Source organism: Notothenia rossii, assembly GCF_949606895.1.
Source record: "Notothenia rossii genome assembly, chromosome: 5".
Classification (NCBI taxonomy): Eukaryota; Metazoa; Chordata; class Actinopteri; order Perciformes; family Nototheniidae; genus Notothenia; species Notothenia rossii.
Genome location: NC_136903.1, coordinates 87,797,268 through 87,806,175, shown reverse-complemented (window position 1 = coordinate 87,806,175; position 8,908 = coordinate 87,797,268).

Sequence of the window (8,908 nt, the reverse complement as noted above, 5' to 3'; positions counted from 1 at the left end):
GTGTCTAAAACTGAGTGTGTTTGGGTCTTTCCAGCGTGCGCACGTACACCCAAATACGAGCATGTGAGTTTTTTTCGGGTGGTAAAGTAACTGAAACAAATGCGTCTGTTTCTAAAGAAAGCTCCGTGTCTATATTAAGCCTCAAACTACAAATACATCGAAAAGACGAGATCTCGCAATGATTCAAAAACTCCTCTGCAGAAGTAGTTCAAGTGTCTGGAATCGAGTTTAGATAGTTATGACACATGTGACACACATCTGACTCAAATAATTTATCTATGCGAATTCGTCTCAATAACTTGTTGTGGACATTTTGAGGTTTTGGTTGATTGTAAAAAAACAGCCTTGGCTTTTTGCTTTTTTTTTCTTGAACTTTGTTCCTCGTCGATGTAGCTATGTTGTCCAATGGCAATGGTGGTCCTGAGGTGGGGCAAGGGGTACAGTGTCCCCAAAATATTAAGCCTGGATCGCACTCTGAATAACTTTGGCACTGCACACTTTAAAGACCTTTTCTCATAATTGTCTCCTGATAACAGTCATCATGTCATGTGACACATTTTGCTGTGTTTGTTAGAACAAAGACAATAAGGATATCAATAGAAAGCTACGAATGGCCTCTTTCCAACAGGGTACACAACTCACAATATGTTTTAGAGTCAAAGTGACAGATTTTGATAGGGCAAGTCACAAATACAGAAGTACACCGAGGAGCTGATTGGCCTATCTTTGTTAGGTTTGAAACACAATAATACAGCTTGCCTGGGACCGTCCAAAGTTTCCAAGGCACATTCAATGCCGTTTTCCGTTCATCCACCTAATGTCCTCTGACTTTCCATCCTTTCCTCCATCTCCTGACAGTCCTATCCATCTAAACCCCAACAATTACACTTTCCCTCAGCAGCCCTACTATTAACGACCTGCCCTTTCCCACACACTCCTTACCAGTTTGTCAAAGTCGCCATGTCAAGGTCACGATGACCACACACAGAGCCGGCCCGACCCATTAAGCGACATAAGCGAACGCTTAGGGCCCCGCAGCCACTAAGGGGCCCACTAGCAAAAAAAAAAATGTCAGTACACCATCGCCGTGATAAGTATGTTTAATTAATTGTGTTAGTATGCCTAGATTGCCTATTCTTAGGGCCCCCAAAAGTCTAGGGCCGGCCCTGACCACACATAACACATGATTGCAGATATCTTAATAGTGCATATGCTCATGATGACAATGTTCAAAAATGAAGACATCTTGGACAGACAGGGGTGTAAACCTGCAACTCCACCAAAAACAAAAAAGAAAATTGTGTTCGTATGCCCAAGCCATACACTTGGGCATACGAACACAATTTTCTTTTTTCTTTTTTCATGAAAGTTGCATGAAGTTGCATGAAGCCAAAAAGGTTTTTAAATATCTGAGCCCTAAGAGAATGCACACTCGAGTTTTCCTTAAGCCCCGCCTCCAATCCCGGCGTAATGTCTGGATTTGACTTTTACAACATTTGGACCCTATTGATTTAAATAAGGACAATACAAATGGTTTGTACTGGGTAGTTGATTTAGTTCAAACAAAGGTGAAAGCTGATTTAGAGACATCTCTTCTCTTTCCAAATATAATTCAATGGAGTAAAAGTATTTTTTGGCCAAATTACGTAATGGACTGACATAGAAGATGTAGTACCACCGTTTGGCCACTACATGTGCTTCTACATTCGGCGCACTTCCTGGGGTCTTCGTGTTCGTGCAGATTGGGAGGTTACGACTTATTTTAAATGTCACTCGTAAATTACAGTACAGCTTTAACAAATGTGCTGACATACTGATGAAATTCCTCAAGATGTGTTCATAGCTCCACAAATAACTGCCATTCAAAGGACATTGTATTGGCTCTGCATTGATTCCTTTGTGGTTGTACTACATTTTTACAATTTGTCAGAGTGATTGAATGAGTAATTCAAAGTAAAGCGAGGTTGTAATCTCAGTAGATGTTATTTGTTTTAATGAAACAGTGTTTAGTTTTTCATGTTGTTCATACTTGCCGTGAACTGCTGCTGCAACAATTACGTTTGCCCACACAGCCATCATTAGAGACTAATTTAACTTTAACATGTAATCAGGGAAATGAAAATGTGTTCCTTTTAAAGCATTTCAAGTCTCCTCGAGCTAATGAGTCATTAAGGTCAAATCCAAGTGAAGTGAAGTGTGGAGCCAGTAAAAGTAAACATACATTGTTCACCTAACTAGCAGCATATAATATATACAAGTCCAAGATGTAATATGTTAAGTCATAACAGTGGTAGTTGAGGAGTATTAATAGATCAACGAGTAACCAGATATAGAGGAGGTTAGACAAGTGATGTGCCCAGGTTGAGTGATTCAAGTAAATCATAAATATTATTCACGTTCATGTTAGAGCTGGCTCGGAAATACTCATGGATCAACCACTACAAAACAGGCTTTTTGTTATAAAATGTACTTTCATAATTGCAAAACAGAGTGCAAAGTGTTTAGTGTCTTTATAAAACTTTAAATAAATGAAAATATAAAGTAAGTAGGCCTACTTGTGGCTGCGAGGGAGTGCGGTCGTCTTTCAACCAGAAGGTTGTGGGTTCGATCCCAGCCCATGCAGTCAACATGTCGATGTATCCTTGGGCAAGATACTTAACCCTGAGTTGCTTCCGATGGCCAACGGTGTGTGAGTGTTAGTTCCTAGAGTAAGGTACACTGCTCTGTGTGAATGGGTGAACGACATGTAGTATGTGCTTTGAGGGGTCTTAAAGACTGGAAAAAGCGTAAGTACAGTCCATTTACCATTTACTTCAACAAACCAAAAACTCTCGAAGCATGTGTTTTATGTGCAAAAATTGACTTGGTTTAACAAACAGTAATTGCAATGTTTATACCGTCAAATCTCCGCAAAATAAGAAGCATCCTTGCATATAATTGATTCAACTCATGTCAGAAACGTGCGGTCAGGGGAAGCAGAGACCTTTAAAACTAAGACAAAATAACTTTTACAACATTGTCACTGATATCTTTGTCGAGAAGGATAGGCGATAGGACTTAAAGGTGGGGTAGATAAGTTTGAGAAACCGGCTCGAGATACACTTTTTGTTATTTCCATGGAATGCTCTTAACATCCCGATAGCAATGAATATCTGAAGTGCTTTGACAACAAATCCATTAAAAAAATTCATCTTTTGAGTGGGTTACATCTGGAAGCTGTGGCGCTGTAAAAAGCACGACCAATCATCTGAGCCGGCCCGGCTAAAGTAACTGGATGGCCTACCTGCCTGTCAGCCTTCCATCTGTGCACAAACTTATCTCGTGCCCTCATTGGTCATGTGTGCGTTCGTGTGTGTTGGAGGAGGGGCTCTGTAAGGAAGTGGCAGATTTCTTCCGGCTGTGTATTTTCAAATTCTAGCGCACTCGAGCTGGTTTCTCCAAAATTACCTAGCCCACCTTTATTCTACAAGTTAAAGTAAGACCATGCAATATAAATATTCATTTCATTCAAGAATGCTGATGTAACATCCAAACCTTTACCCAATAAGCTATCTCTATGGGGTTCATATGTGTGTAAATCTGCTCAGATATCAACCAGTGCTTCCTGATCCATTGACCTCTGCTCACGTCACTGATTTATGATTGTGGTAGTAGCGTCCGTGTCTAGAAGAGTTGTAGTGAGTTAAAGTACTAACAATACTTTGCACAGTGTGAATTAGCCAAATCATCTCAAGTGATAAATCCAGAAGAACAACGAGTGAAAAAACCTCACCACTGTCCAATGTCAGCCACGTGCTATTCCTGCTCAGATGAATTGAGTAATCTCCGATATCGAGTTAAAATACATTTTTCTACGTAACTTAGTCCCTATTCCACCAAGGTTCCTACCCTGGTCCATAAGGCAGCCAAATCCTCCTAACCCCATAACGTATTGGACGTAATTGGACTTGTCTACCCTAAACTATTCCTTTGCGTTTACATTTCATTCCTTTTGTTGGATTATCATAGGAAGTTTTGGCCTACGGTCCGTCGATAGAGTGGGAGATTTCCCATAACATCCTGCATGGTTTTTACCGAACGTTCAGCCATATGAGGAGGAGGATCTCAAGATGGATCCTCTCCCAGGGATTTGATCACTTTCCGTGATTCACTAAGGTTTTTGGAAAGACTCTCCAGGTCTTCTTGAAGAGCTTGCGCCAGATCAGGAAATGTTGCTGTTGTGGTTCAAAGCCCAGTGAGACAAATTGTGTTCTTGTCTTGAACTTCTCTTAGTTTTTTCGATAAAGTTTGCACATGAGAATGTTCCATGTCGGGTGTGGATTCAACCCTAATGAAGACTGTTTATGATTAGGTGCACGTTCATAAGATTAGCATAATGTCGCTGCAGGATTCAGCGGAGGGGGGGCAAACGAATGTGATGAACGGTGGAGAGAAATGTATTCAGGCAGAAGAAGTTGCTGTGCTTTCGGATAGGAACGAAGGAGACCCCAAAGGAGGTTTTAATCATTGAAAAGGGTATTAAGTATGCCGAACACTACAATCTCCATCGGGAGCTGTGTCTGTTTGATCAGCCCTTTCACTCATTTCAGCTGAGTTTAAAGAGGCCCTCGTCTTGGTTTTTCCTTTTCTGTAGTGTGTTGTATACGTTTTTAGTGCATGTAAATGGTCTGCAAATGCCAAAATCCAGACAGTAACATCGTAATGAAAAGAGTATTTCAGTTTTCAACACTCTCAAAAAAACAGCAAGAAAAACATGATGCAAGAGAGGTGCAAAATTATTATTACGTCACATATGATCTAATAATCTAAAGTATTACAGTGCAAAATCCACAGGACAAAAATAGCTCTTATAATAAATGATTGCACACTTTTAGACTGCAGTTAGGAGTTTATTTTTAAGTCATAGTTTATGTTAACTGCGTATAAAAAGGGTACACAATAGAGATGAACCTTATAGTTGTCCATGGTTGTGACTAAAATGGAGCTGACGTTTATTCTGGGATTGTTCCATTTTCCCACTTAACATTGTTTTCCCAGTCTTTGCACTTTTACACTTTGTACTTTTCTGAACTCCTGTCGTAAAGTTTGTTCTTTTCTTAATGAGGCTTTGGTGGGTGGTTTCCCTTGTGCTTAGTGTGGGTTTAGGGCAGCGGGGGGCCGTTTTCATTTACTGTTTCATCATGTAGGCGTGACAAAGCCCCCTGAGAGTGCACCAGTTGGTAAGAGCTATACGATAATGCTTCACTTCCTCCACTGCAGACAGCTTTCAGTTTCTCACTAAGGTGATGGTGGACTTAAAGACCCCTTGAAGCACTATTTCATCACATTCTGCTGATGTTCAGGTGTATCAGTATGTAGTGTCTCTACTTTAAAGAGTTCTCTCCTGCTGATGTTCAGGTGTATATCAGTATGTAGTGTCTCTACTTTAAAGAGTCCTCTCCTGCTGATGTTCAGGAGTATAGCAGTATGTAGTTCCTCTACTTTAAAGAGTCCTCTCGGGCTGATGTTCAGGTGTATATCAGTATGTAGTGTCTCTACTTTAAAGAGTCCTCTCCTGCTGATGTTCAGGGGTATATCAGTATGTGGTGTCTCTACTTTAAAGAGTCCTCTCGTGCTGATGTTCAGGTGTATATCAGTATGTAGTGTCTCTACTTTAAAGAGTCCTCTCCTGCTGATGTTCAGGTGTATATCAGTGTGTAGTGTCTCTACTTTAAAGAGTCCTCTGCTGCTGATGTTCAGGTGTATATAAGTATGCAGTGTCTCTACTTTAAAGAGTCCTCTCCTGCTGATGTTTAGGTGTATATAAGTATGTGGTTTCTCTACTTTAAAGAGTCCTCTCCTGCTGATGTTCAGGTGTATATCAGTATGTAGTGTCTCTACTTTAAAGAGTGCTCTCCTGCTGATGTTCAGGTGTATATCAGTATGTAGTGTCTCTACTTTAAAGAGTCCTCTCCTGCTGATGTTCAGGTGTATATCAGTATGTAGTGCCTCTACTTTAAAGAGTCCTCTCCTGCTGATGTTCAGGTGTATATCAGTATGTAGTGACTCTACTTTAAAGAGTCCTCTCCTGCTGATGTTCAGGTGTATATCAGTATGTAGTGTCTCTACTGGGATATGTCTCCATGCTTTAATGTTCAAAAAGCTCTTTATTGTTCTCATACTGCCTGTGCTGCAGCACCTATTTTCACCCTCTGTCTGAAACCAGAGCGCAGTCTGCTCTGATTGGTTAGCTGGCCGGCTCTGTTGTGATTGGTCAACCGCTCAGAGATGTCCCGGCCCTTAACCTAGAGCAAACACTAGCACTGAACTGCGAGTGTTACATATGTCACTATGTTACAGAAGTAAACAAAGGAGTCCAATGGAGGCGTTTCAGGCAGGGGGGGTGAGAGAAACTTTGCAGACCATTTACATGCATTAAAACTTACAAACCACACTACAGGAAAAGTACAACCCCCACAAGCATATTGGGCCTCTTTAGTGTGTTCATTATGTGATTAGCAGAAATAATAACATTTTCTCCATTAAGCTCTTCTCGGCCTGCTTCAGCTATTTTTTAATCTACTCAACATTTGTTTTAAAGTATCCTCCAGGGGTCATTTAAATCTCATCTTGTCTTACCTAACTCAATCTGCAGCCCAGTCCAGGAAACAAGTCATTCGCCCACCTTAAATGTTGTCATCTGTCCTCATCTCATGACACCTTAGGGACACCTTAGTGACACCATGGCGATCTCCCTTTCAATCACGCTCTCCATTGCAGATCGTCTCATTTTCTGTTGGCATGTCGCTCCAGAGTGGAGATTTGAGATCTGTCAAGTGTACAACACCGGGGGATGAACCTGCGTCACGTAATGCCTCGATGCCCGCTATTTCCTCAGTGCACGCCCTGCAATTCATTTTATGAATGTCAGGCGAACGCTTGGCAAGCCTTCTCACCCCATAGCCTGATGGGTAATATTCTTATTAGAGATAATTTTGATTGGCTTCCTCTGCCCTTTTCATTGTCTGAGTGACAGGGAGGGGAGGAATGCTACAGTGTGTGTGTGTGTGTGGTTGTTTGTGTGGATGTATATACATATTAATACAGGTGTGTGTCTGTGTGTGTGCGAGCTGAATGTTAAGGGTTTATGTAAACGGAGAATAGAAATGCAATAAACCTGTCACACGGAGAATGCCGCTGTCATTGCATCGTGTCTGTGTGTGTGTGTGTGTGTGTGTGTGTGTGTGTGTGTGTGTGTGTGTGTGTGTGTGTGTGTGTGTGTGTGTGTGTGTGTGTGTGTGTGTGTGTGTGTGTGTGTGTGTGTAAACAGTGTCTCAGTGGCTATTGAACAAGCAGCTTGCTTCCCTATTTCTTGTGGTGCCTCGACATATTTCACGGCCCTTCGTCCACTATTCGTATAAAAGTGTGTATGAGAGACCTCCCTCTAAGAGTCATTTGCCATGCCTTTAGTGAACGTGTGTGTGTGTGTCTGCCTGTACGCATACGTTTGTGCCATGGCCGAGGCCCTGATGGGTCCCTAGACACTGAGGATGAGTTACCCCCTGCCCTGGTTTCCATGGCAGCTGCTGGCTTTATTAGACTCTCACTTTAGCCCCCACAAACACACAAACACACACACACACACACACACACACACACACACACACACACACACACACACACCTCATTGTACACTGACAGGGCTACATTGCCACCCAACCCCGAGGCGCTCGCATTTTGGAGCAGTTAAGCAACTTGTCAGGAATGAGAGATGGGCGATGTGTGGCTAAATGAAGCGCAATGGAGAAACCGTCACACGATTTCACACTTGAGTAGCCTCCGGCACTGCAGCCACCCCCCCCCCCCCCACACACACACACACACACACACACTCGCACACGCACAAACACAGAGGCAGGGTGAGATGAGCTTGAAATGAGAACCATGGCAAACATCAATACAGCCCTCCATATCTACGCTAGGCAAGAACCATTTTAGATCAATATTCCTCAGACCAAACCAATGTCGCATTCTGTATGCTACAAGCCAGACAGCATTAGAGATGCACCAGCCAGCATCAATCAGCTCCGAGCCATCCCTCCAACCACTTACGTGGCTCATAACATGCTTCATAAAAGCTGTTACTACCTCCACACACACAACACACCAACATTCAGATCTGATATAGCGTGTAATGCTGCAGTTGGGGATCATTGTTAGGTATCATTGCAACGTGTGTATGCATTCAATTAAAATACTTTTTGGGTGGTTTGGTACCTTACGCCTTATCTTTATTCTAGACCTTGTTAACACAGCTCACACTGGGCTTTGAAATAAATAGATATCAGAATAGGAATATCTTTATCGTCATTATACTCGTGTACAATGACATAACCAAGGCTTGTCTTTGTGCCGTTTGAATTGGAAGTAAATGATGAAAACAGAAGATAGCTGTAGCTGGTGTTCTTAACATCATAGGCGCATGGTACGCTTTGGGAATGTTACCTTTGAAATGCAAAAGGTCACAGTTGACCGTTGCCCTATACAAGAAAACAGAAGACATGGTGAAGCTCTTGAAGCGATCCAGAAGCCATCAAAGGAAGCATTGGGAACATTGATGAAAAAGTTGTCCGAACAGTCTCGAAGCCATCGATGGAAACGTTGACTTCACATACTGTTATGACATTCGCTTGCTTTTCTTACAATAATTACAAACTGTGCAAGTGTCAACTATCATCAGCGCTGGACAACAAGCTTTAGATTGCACGGTAATGTTAGAGCCCTTTTTCTGATTTCAGAAAGAATAGACTTCTGATTTTCAAGCCCTGAAAGGCGTTCTTCTCCAACGACGTGACCACCTTGGCGTAATCGACTGGTCGCAGGTTGCTTGAGAAATTGATTTGATGAGCAGACGTGAACCAGACAGAAA